This window comes from Triticum urartu, chromosome 7 (genome assembly GCF_003073215.2).
Source record: "Triticum urartu cultivar G1812 chromosome 7, Tu2.1, whole genome shotgun sequence".
Classification (NCBI taxonomy): domain Eukaryota; kingdom Viridiplantae; phylum Streptophyta; class Magnoliopsida; order Poales; family Poaceae; genus Triticum; species Triticum urartu.
Genome location: NC_053028.1, coordinates 672,759,248 through 672,769,930, shown reverse-complemented (window position 1 = coordinate 672,769,930; position 10,683 = coordinate 672,759,248).

The window sequence follows — 10,683 nt, the reverse complement described above, 5'->3', positions numbered from 1 at the left end:
ATAGTTTTGTAATAAGGTAAATTGTAACGAGCAACAAGTGACAAAAGTAAATAAAGTGCAGCAAGGTGGCCCAATCCTTTTTGTAGCAAAGGACAAGCCGGAACAAACTCTTATAATAGGAAAAGCGCTACCGAGGACACATGGGAATATCATCAAGCTAGTTTTCATCATGTTCATATGATTCGCGTTCGATACTTTGATAATTTGATATGTGGGTGGACCGGTGCCTGGGTGTTGTTCTTACTTGAACAAGCATCCCACTTATGATTAACCTCTATTGCAAGCATCCACAACTACAACAAAAGTATTAAGGTAAACCTAACCATAGCATGAAACATATGGATCCAAATCAGCCCCTTACGAAGCAACGCATAAACTAGGGTTTAAGCTTCTGTCACTCTAGCAACCCATCATCTACTTATTACTTCCCAATGCCTTCCTCTAGGCCCAAATAATGGTGAAGTGTTATGTAGTCGACGTTCACATAACACCACTAGAGGCTAGACAACATACATCTTATCAAAATATCAAACGAATATCAAATTCACATGACTACTAATAGCAAGAATTCTCCCTTGTCCTCAGGAACAAACGTAATTACTCACAAAGCATATTCATGTTCATAATCAGAGGGGTTAATAATATGCATAAAGGATCTGAACATATGATCTTCCACCAAATAAACCAACTAGCATCAACTACAAGGAGTAATCAACACTACTAGCAACCTACTAGCACCAATCCCGGACTTTGAGACAAGAATTGGATACAAGAGATGAACTAGGGTTTGAAATGAGATGGTGCTGGTGAAGATGTTGATGGAGATTGCCCTCTCCCGATGAGAGGAGCGTTGGTGATGACGATGGTGATGATTTCCCCCTCCCGGAGGGAAGTTTCCCCGGCAGAACAGCTCTGCCGGAGCTCTAGATTGGATCCGCCAAGGTCCCGCCTCATGGCGGTGGAGTCTCGTCCCGAAAAGTTGCTCCCTATTTTTTTCTCATCGAAAGACTTCATATAGGAGAAGATGGACGTCGGAGACCCACCAGGGGGGCCACGAGGTAGGGGGCGCGCTCTAGGGGGGGCGCGCCCCCCACCCTCGTGAGAAGGGTGTGGGCCCCCTGGCCTTCATCTTTGGCGAGGATTTTTCTTTATTTCTTTTAAGATGTCCCGTGAAGTTTCAGGACTTTTGGAGTTGCGCAGAATAGGCCTCTAATATTTGCTCCTTTTCCAGCCCAGAATTCCAGCTGCCGGTATTCTCCCTCTTTATGTAAACCTTGTAAAATAAGAGAGAATAGCCATAAGTATTTTGACATAAAGTGAAATAGCAGTCCATAATGCAATAAATATCGATATAAAAGCATGATGCAAAATGGACGTATCAATGACCGATGGAGAGTTAATCTCCCTTTGATCGGGTTTAAGCCCAATCTGATCATAGTCCGTAGCGACTCCCAAGGCGGCGATGCAATCCAAGAGTTCGTTTAGGGAAGAGAGCTCCATTGGATCCATCTGCTCGGCGACTTCCGAGCCGAGTTGGAGGCTGTTTTTGATGACCCGAGAAGTCATCGTCGGTGCAGCGGCCAAGCAGGCAGTCATGACGAAACTGCCTAGCCGGAGAGTTTGGCCGACAGCCAGAGCTCCCCCGGCGGTAATGTTGCTTTTAACAATGAGACGAGGCATCCTTCCTTACGGCGACGTCACGGAGGAACTCTCAATGAAAGCACCAATGTCGGTGTCAAAACCGGCGGTCCCGAACTGTGCGTCTATGGCGGATGGTAACAGGAGGCAGGGGACACGATGTTTTACCCAGGTTCGGGCCATCTTGATGGAGGTAAAACCCTACGTCCTGCTTGATTTATTCTTGATGATATGAGTATTACAAGAGTTGATCTACCACGAGATCGAAGAGGCTAAACCCTAGAAGCTAGCCTATGGTATGATTGTATGTTGTCCTACGGACTAAAACCCTCCGGTTTATATAGACACCAGAGGGGGCTAGGGTTACACAAGGTCGGTTACAAAGGAGGAGATATACATATCTGTATTGCCTAGCTTGCCTTCCACGCCAAGTAGAGTCCCATACGGACACGAGACGAAGTCTTCAATCTTGTATGTGCATAGTCTAACAGTCCGGTCAAAGGATATAGTCCGGCTGTCCGGAGACCCCCTAATCCGGGACTCCCTCAGCTATCCTTGAATATTACCTTGGGGTGCCATGGGCATCCCCAAGCTTAGGCTCTTGCCACTCCTTATTCCATAGTCCATCGAATCCTTACCCAAAACTTGAAAACTTCACAACACAAAACTTAACAGAAAACTCATAAGCTCCGTTAGTATAAGAAAATAAATCACCACTTCAAGGTACTGTAATGAACTCATTCTTTATTTATATTGGTGTTAAACCTACTGTATTCCAACTTCTCTATGGTTTATAAACTATTTTACTAGCCATAGATTCATCAAAATAAGTAAACAACACATGAAAAACAGAATCTGTCAAAAACAGAACAGTCTGTAGTAATATGAATCAAACGTATACTTCTGTAACACATAAAATTCTAAAATAAATTTTTGGACCTGGGGAATTTATCTATTAATCATCTAAAAAAAGAATTAACTAAATAGCACTTTCCAAATAAACATGGCAGCAGTTCTCGTGAGCGCTAAAGTTTCTGTTTTTTACAGCATGATCAACAAGACTTTCCCTAAGTCTTCCCAAAGGTTCTACTTGGCACAACACTAATTAAAAGCATAAAACCACATCTAAACAGAGGCTAGATGAATTGTTTATTACTAAACAGGAGCAAAAATAAAATTGGGTTGCCTCCCAACAAGCGCTATCGTTTAACGCCCCTAGCTAGGCATGATGATTTCAATGATACTCAGATAAAAGATAAGAATTGAAACATAAAGAGAGCATCATGAAGAATATGACTAGCACATTTAAGTCTAACATACTTCCTATGCATAGGGATTTTGTGAGCAAACAACTTATGGGAACAATAATCAACTAGCATAGGAGGGCAAAATAAGCATAACTTCGAAACTTTAAGCACATATAGAGGAAACTTGATATTATTGCAATTCCTACAAGCATATATTCCTCCCTCATAATAATTTTCAGTAGAATCATGAATGAATTCAACAATATAACCAGCACTTAAAGCATTCTTTTCATGATCTACAAGCATAGAAAATTTACTACTCTCCACATAAGCAAAATTCTTCTCATGAATAATAGTGGGAGCAAACTCAACAAAATAACTATCATGTGATTGAAAATTGAAATCAAGATGACAAGTTTCATTGTTATTATTATTATTTAAAGCATACGTGTCATCACAATAATCATCATAGATAGGAGGCATGCTTTCATCATAATAAATTTGCTCATCAAAACTTGGGGGACAAAAAATATCATCTTCATCAAACATAGCTTCCCCAAGCTTGTGGCTTTGCATATCATTAGCATCATGGATATTCAAGGAATTCATACTAACAACATTGCAATCATGCTCATCATTCAAATATTTAGTGCCAAACATTTTATAGATTTCTTCTTCTAGCACTTGAGCACAATTATCATTTCCATCATACTCACGAAAGATATTAAAAAGGTGAAGCGTATGAGACAAACTCAATTCCATTTTTTTTATAGTTTTCTTTTATAAACTAAACTAGTGATAAAACAAGAAACTAAAAGATTCGATTGCAAGATCTAAAGATATACCTTCAAGCACTCACCTCCCCGGCAACGGCGCCAGAAAAGAGCTTGATGTCTACTACACAACCTTCTTCTTGTAGACGATGTTGGGCCTCCAAGTGCAGAGGTTTGTAGGACAGTAGCAAATTTCCCTCAAGTGGATGACCTAAGGTTTATCAATCTGTAGGAGGTGTAGGATGAAGATGGTCTCTCTCAAGCAACCCTGCAACCAAATAACAAAGAGTCTCTTGTGTCCCCAACACACCCAATACAATGGTAAATTGTATAGGTGCACTAGTTCGGCGAAGAGATGGTGATACAAGTGCAATATGGATGGTAGATGAAGGTATTTGTAATCTGAAATTATAAAAACAGCAAGGTAACGAATGATAAAAGTGTGCGTAAACGGTATTGCAATGCTAGGAAACAAGGCCTAGGGTTCATACTTTCACTAGTGTAAGTTCCCTCAACAATACTAACATAATTGGATCACATAGCTATCCCTCAACATGCAACAAAGAGTCACTCGAAAGTCACTAATAGCGGAGAGCGAACGAAGAGATTATGGTAGGGTACGAAACCACCTCAAAGTTATTCTTTCCAATCAATCCGTTGGGCTATTCCTATAAGTGTCACAAACAGCCCTAGAGTTCGTACTAGAATAACACCTTAAGACACAAATCAACCAAAACCCTAATGTCACCTAGATACTCCAATGTCACCTCAAGTATCCGTGGGTATGATTATACGATATGCATCACACAATCTCAGATTCATCTATTCAACCAACACAAAGGACCTCAAAGAGTGCCCCAAAGTTCTACCGGAGAATCACGATGAAAACTTGTGCCAGCCCCTATGCATAGGTTCATGGGCGGAACCCGCAAGTTGATCACCAAAACATACATCAAGTGAATCACGTGATATCCCATTGTCACCACAGATATCCACGGCAAGACATACATCAAGTGTTCTCAAATCTTTAAAGACTCAATCCGATAAGATTACTTCAAGGGGAAAACTCAATTCATTACAAGAGAGTAGAGGGGGGAAGAAACATCATAGGATCCAAATATAATAGCAAAGCTCGCGATACATCAAGATCGTACCATCTCAAGAACACGAGAGAGAGAGAGAGATCAAACACATAGCTACTGGTACATACCCTCAGCCCCGAGGGAGAACTACTCCCTCCTCGTCATGGAGAGCACCGGGATGATGAAGATGGCCACCGGAGAAGGATTCCCCCTCCGGCAGGGTGCCGGAACGGGTCTAGATTGGCTTTCGGTGCCTACGGAGGCTTCTGGCGGCGGAACTCCCGATCTATCATGCCCTCGGATGTTTTTAGGGTATATGGAGATATATAGGCGGAAGAAGTACGTCAGGGGGGCCACGAGGGGCTCACGAGGGTGGAGGGCGCGCCCAGGGGGGTGGGCGCGCCCCCTGCCTCATGACCTCCTCGCAGATCCCCCGACGTGCACTCCAAGTCTTCTGGGCTTCTTTCCTTCCAAAAATGAGTTCCGTGAAGTTTCAGGTCAATTGGACTCCGTTTGATTTTCCTTTTATTCGAAACCCTAAAACAGGGTAAAAACAGAAATTGGCACTGGGCTCTGGGTTAATAGGTTAGTCCCAAAAATGATATAAAAGTGTATAATAAAGCCCATAAACATTCAAAACAGTAGATAATATAGCATGGAGCAATCAAAAATTATAGATACGTTGGAGACGTATCAACTATGATTCCCCCACAAGTCGGGATGAGACTCCGGACGAAAAAAAGAGGCCATAAAAAAGAGAAAAGGCCCAAATATATATATATATATATATATATATATATATGAGAGAGAGAAAAAGAGAGAAGGGACAATGCTACTATCCTTTTACCACACTTGTGCTTCAAAGTAGCACTATGATCTTCATGATAGAGAGTCTCCTATGTTATCACCTTCATATACTAGTGGGAATTTTTCATTATAGAACTTGACTTGTATATTCCAATGATGGGCTTTCTCAAAATGCCCCAGGTTCTCGTGAGCAAGCAAGTTGGATGCACACCCACTTAGTTTCTTTTTGAGCTTTCATATACTTATAGCTCTAGTGCATCCGTTGCATGGCAATCCCTACTCACTCACATTGATATCTATTGATGGGCATCTCCATAGCCCGTTGATACGCCAAGTTGATGTGAGGCTATCTTCTCCTTTTTTGTCTCCTCCACAACCACCATTCTATTCCACCTAAAGTGCTATATCCATGGCTCACACTCATGTATTGCGTGAAGATTGAAAAAGTTTTGAGAATGTCAAAAGTATGAAACAATTGCTTGGCTTGTCATCGGGGTTGTGCATGATTTAAATATTTTGTGTGGTGAAGATAGAGCAGAGCCAGACTATATGATTTTGTAGGGATAGCTTTCTTTGGCCATGTTATTTTGAGAAGACATAATTGCTTAGTTAGTATGCTTGAAGTATTATTATTTCTATGTCAATATTGAACTTTTGTCTTGAATCTTTCGGATCTGAATATTCATGCCACAATTAAGAAGAATTACATTTAAATTATGCCTAGTAGCATTCCACATCAAAAATTCTATTTTTATCATTTACCTACTCGAGGATGAGCAGGAATTAAGCTTGGGGATGCTTGATACGTCTCCAACGTATCTATAATTTTTGATTGCTCCATGCTATATTATCTACTGTTTTGGACATTATTGGGCTTTATTATCCACTTTTATATTATTTTTAGGACTAACCTACTAACCGGAGGCCCAGCCCAGAATTGCTGTTTTTTGCCTATTTTAGGGTTTCGGAGAAGAGGAATATCAAACGGAGTCCAAACTGAATGAAACCTTCGGGAACGTGATTTTCTCACCAAACATGATCCAGGAGACTTGGACCCTACGTCAAGAAACCAACGGGGAGGCCACCAGGTAGGGGGCGCACCTACCCCCCCTCCCCCAGGCGCGCCCTCCACCCTCGTGGGCCCCCTATTGCTCCAACGACGTACTTCTTCCTCCTATATATACCTGCGTACCCCCAAACGATCAGATACGGAGCCAAAACCCTAATTCCACCGCCGTAACTTTCTGTATCCACGAGATCCCATCTTGGGGCCCGTTCCAGAGCTCCGCCGGAGGGGGCATCGATCACAAAGGGCTTCTACATCAACACCATAGCCTCTCCGATGAAGTGTGAGTAGTTTACCTCAGACCTACGGGTCCATAGTTATTAGCTAGATGGCTTCTTCTCTCTATTTGGATCTCAATACAAAGTTCTCCCCCTCTCTTGTGGAGATCTATTCGATGTAATCTTCTTTTGCGGTGTGTTTGTTGAGACCGCTGAATTGTGGGTTTATGATCAAGTTTATCTATGAACAATATTTGAATCTTCTCTGAATTCTTTTATGTATGATTGGTTATCTTCGCAAGTCTCTTTGAATTATCAGTTTGGTTTGTCCTACTAGATTGATCTTTCTTGCAATGGGAGAAGTGCTTAGCTTTGGGTTCAATCTTGTGGTGTCCTTTCCCAGTGACAGTAGGGGCAGCAAGGCACGTATTGTATTATTGCCATCGAGGATAACAAGATGGGGTTTTATCATACTGCGTGAATTTATCCCTCTACATCATGTCATCTTGCTTAAGGCGTTACTCTGTTTTTATGAACTTAATACTCTAGATGCATGCTGGATAGCGGTCGATGAGTGGAGTAATAGTAGTAGATGCAGGCAGGAGTCGGTCTACTTGTCTTGGACGTGATGCCTATATACATGATCATACCTAGATATTCTCATAACTATGCTCAATTCTGTCAATTGCTCAACAGTAATTTGTTCACCCACCATAGAATACTTATGCTCTCGAGAGAAGCCACTAGTGAAACCTATGGCCCCCGGGTCTATCTTCATCATATTAATCTTCCAATACTTAGTTATTTCCTTTGCTTTTATTTTACTTTGCATCTTTATTTTACTTTGCATCTTTATCATAAAAATACCAAAAATATTATCTTATCATATCTATCAGATCTCACTCTCGTAAGTGACCGTGAAGGGATTGACAACCCCTATTTGCGTTGGTTGCGAGGACTTATTTGTTTTGTGCAGGTACGAGGGACTCGCGCGTAGCCTCCTACTGGATTGATACCTTGGTTCTCAAAAACTGAGGGAAATACTTACGCTACTTTGCTGCATCATCCCTTCCTCTTAGGGGAAAACTAACGCAGTGCTCAAGAGGTAGCATCAGCATTTGGACCTTCCGGTTCTGTAGTCGGCTCTGGTTCAATAACCACATGGTCGTCAGACGGTTTATTCGCCTGAGCCTTTTTGCTGCATCTAGCCTTGGCTCTGAAGGAAAAAAGATGCAAAGGTTAATATAGCATGCAAGTGTAAAGCGTCGAGAGATTGAGTTGTGTGGCCAGCAACGGTCTTAAGAGTAGGGAGTTGTGTGGCCGTCGACTCGCCGGATGATGAATGAGGTGTTTCCTGATAATTTGAATCGGACGGATTAAGAGGTTGTCAGAAATAGCCTGCCTTGGGATAAGAAGTATCAGAAGTGGGTGAGACCTCAGGTCAACGTTTTCGAACCAGAGTGTCCGATAAACCGGCCGAAGTGACCATTTGGCCGCTGTGCCGGGTTGTGCGGCGAGCCTCGTGTTGCTGCTTCTTTAAAAGAAATTTTGGATCCAAGTGAGCAAGAGGGTGAGAAAATTTTATTTTCCGGACTGTTTGACGGATTTTCTGTGTTGACGGAGTGCCTGAATCGGAGGGAAGAGTAATTACCTCTGCGTCGTTGGCCTGGCTGCCCTTGGCGTCATCCTGATAATAATCATTGTCAATGAGGTGTATGAAAAGTGAACCAAGAGAGTCAAGTTCTACCTCTATATCCGGTTCATCAGGGTCGTCATCAAGCTCTAAACCGATTGGTTCAGTTGCCTTCCTCTTTGCAGATTTCTTGACAGCCTTCGTTTTAAGTCGAGGGGTCTTGACCGTTTTCTCCAGTGATTTCTTTTTCCAGAACGGGTCATCACCCTATTTAAAAGATGGGCAGAGGGTATTAAAAGTTGTACAGCTCAAGAATATCAGATATAAAGCGAAAGCAAAACAATTCTTACAGCGGGCAGTTTGTTCCGTGTGTAAAAGGTACTCAGCCTAGTTTTACTACAAACAGCTTCCGGTTCATTCAGCATTTTCTTGACAGACTCAATAACTTCATCATCTGTTAGCTGAATATCAATATGACGTTGAGAGTCTTTTAAGTCACCAGTATACTCGCACATTAAACCGGAGCGGCGACCTAACGGCAAGATACTCTAGGATAGCCAGCAACGAACAAAGTCTACACCTGTCAAACCGTTGGCCATGAAAGCTCTAAGCTTGGCGAGTTGTGGTGCATACGAGGCCTGTTCCTTGGCGGTTAGTCGTTGCGGAAGTGGATGTGTGTTGGTAAGCCAGTGAGCACAGTAACCCGGCAGAGGGTTCTCATCTTCACGAGAAGTATCCTTACAATAGAACCAAGTCTGATTCCAATCTTTTGGGTGATTGTGAAGTTTGGCGTGAGGAAAGCTAACATCCTTCCTTTTCTAAATGGAGACGCCACCAAGTTCAGTATTGGGCCCGTCTACGAATTCAGTGTGACGGTTTAAGTGGAAGAAATCCCGGAACAGCTCGACAGTCGGTTCTTCTTGCAGATAGGCTTCACAAAACACCTGAAAATTGCAGATATTGGATACAGTGTTGGGTCCAATATCTTGAGGATGGATCTGAAAGCTGGCAAGTACATCACGGAAAAACTTGGATCCAGGCGGTTTAAAACCACGGCCCATGTGATCAGCAAATACTACTACTTCGCCATCTCTGGGGGTAGGAGGGTTTTCTGGACCAGGAACTCGCCACTGGATTTCACTCTTCTTCCGTAAAGTGCCAATTTTGACACATCCATCCAGTTGTTCCTCAGTAACCCGGGAAGGGACCCAGTTATAGGAATAGAATTGTTTGGCCATTGCAAGTGAAGAGCTCAAAAAGATTACTGCTGGTTTACGATTCATGAATGACAACGCATAAAGTGCAACAGGTTAAGAAAAAGGAATTCAAGCATGTAAAATTGTTAAACCGGAGGATGATGCAGTTATAAATAGTAAAGCGACGAGCGGTTTACAAGGGGACTAATGGCATATGGCAGATTATTTTCTACAAAGATAAACCGCCTACGCAGATAAAGAAGGTACAGATCTGAGGCAAAAAATAACTACGTGAGGAAAAACAGGTTTCACAAGATCACATTCGCGTTTTGGATCTACCACAAGTCAGGAAAAGAAAAAGATTTAGACCTAAAAAGGTTGGTCATGGAGCAGTTCATAAAGGTCCAGATCAAGTTCTTATGCGTATAAGGTTTGGTTTGATAGCCGAAATAAGGACTACTATAGCTACCACAAGGAACGCATCAGGTTTGAGGTCTGCTGTCTATGAACTGACGAAGAACAAGAGAAGAATGCTATGAACCCGTATGAACACTAAGTGGATCTACAGAGGAAGGAGGGAAAGACTTACTGCAGTTGTTGCAGCAGCGGAGGAGCGTCGCGTTTCTCTGGTTCAATCAGGTTGATGCGGCGGCCAATGGTGAGGAAGAGGCGAAGCTCGACGACGGCGGCGGCGCTCGGGTGCAGAGACGTCGTAAGGAAGAAGAAGAGAGGAAGAGGCAACGGAAAGAAAAGAAAGGGATCCTCCGCCTCTATTTATAAGGACAAAGAGATAAGCGACATGCGCGGGAATCAAGGAGCCCAAAAAATGGATATATAATGAGGTTGTCACCTCGATTGTTGGATGCTCATTAATAAAGGGTATCTTCGGATTTAATGAACAGATGACGTCACAGCGGTTTATTACAAATCTGGAGGATGACGTCACGGCGGTTTACAAGATCCATGCGAAGGTGCAAAGGGAGAAATTTTTCTAAGTGTTGAAGATTGACTTGAACAAGTTCA